This window comes from Penaeus monodon, chromosome 15 (genome assembly GCF_015228065.2).
Source record: "Penaeus monodon isolate SGIC_2016 chromosome 15, NSTDA_Pmon_1, whole genome shotgun sequence".
Taxonomy (NCBI): Eukaryota; Metazoa; Arthropoda; class Malacostraca; order Decapoda; family Penaeidae; genus Penaeus; species Penaeus monodon.
In genome coordinates this window covers 27622442-27622921 of record NC_051400.1, presented here as the reverse complement: position 1 = coordinate 27622921, position 480 = coordinate 27622442, and the positions used below count along the sequence as shown (strand labels likewise).

Sequence of the window (480 nt, the reverse complement as noted above, 5' to 3'; positions counted from 1 at the left end):
GATTTTGGCACAAGGCATCCTGACTCTAAAAAAATGGGTAAAGTGGTTAGCACGAAGTATCCTGAATCTAAAAAAGGGGAAATATTTTAGCACGAGGCATCCTGACCCTAAAATAAGAGGTAAAGAGGTTTGCACGAGGCACCCTGACTCTAAAAATAGACCTAAGAAGTTAGTACGAGGCATACCTGATTTTAAAAAAGAGGTAAAGAGGTTTACACGTTAATATGAGGCATCGTTAATCTAAAAAACGGAGTAAATGGGTTAGCATGAGGCATCCTGACCCTAAAAAAATAAAGAGGGTAATATTAGTCATCCAGAATCTAAGAAATACAGAGTTAAAGAGGTTAACAGTAGGCATCCTGTTCTTAAAAACAGCTGTAAAGAGGTTAGCACGAGGAATTCTGACTCTAATAAAAAAGGTAAAGATGTTACACGAGGCACCCTGACCCCTGAAAAAGAGGTAAAGAAGCATTCTGTTAA

At 38.1% G+C, this 480-nt stretch overlaps 1 protein-coding gene across 1 annotated transcript in view; it reads left to right on the top strand.

The window, feature by feature from the left end:
- Positions 1-480, top strand: part of LOC119581883 — an 11971-nt gene that overhangs the window by 1098 nt on the left and 10393 nt on the right. The gene's annotated exons all lie outside the window — the stretch shown is intronic.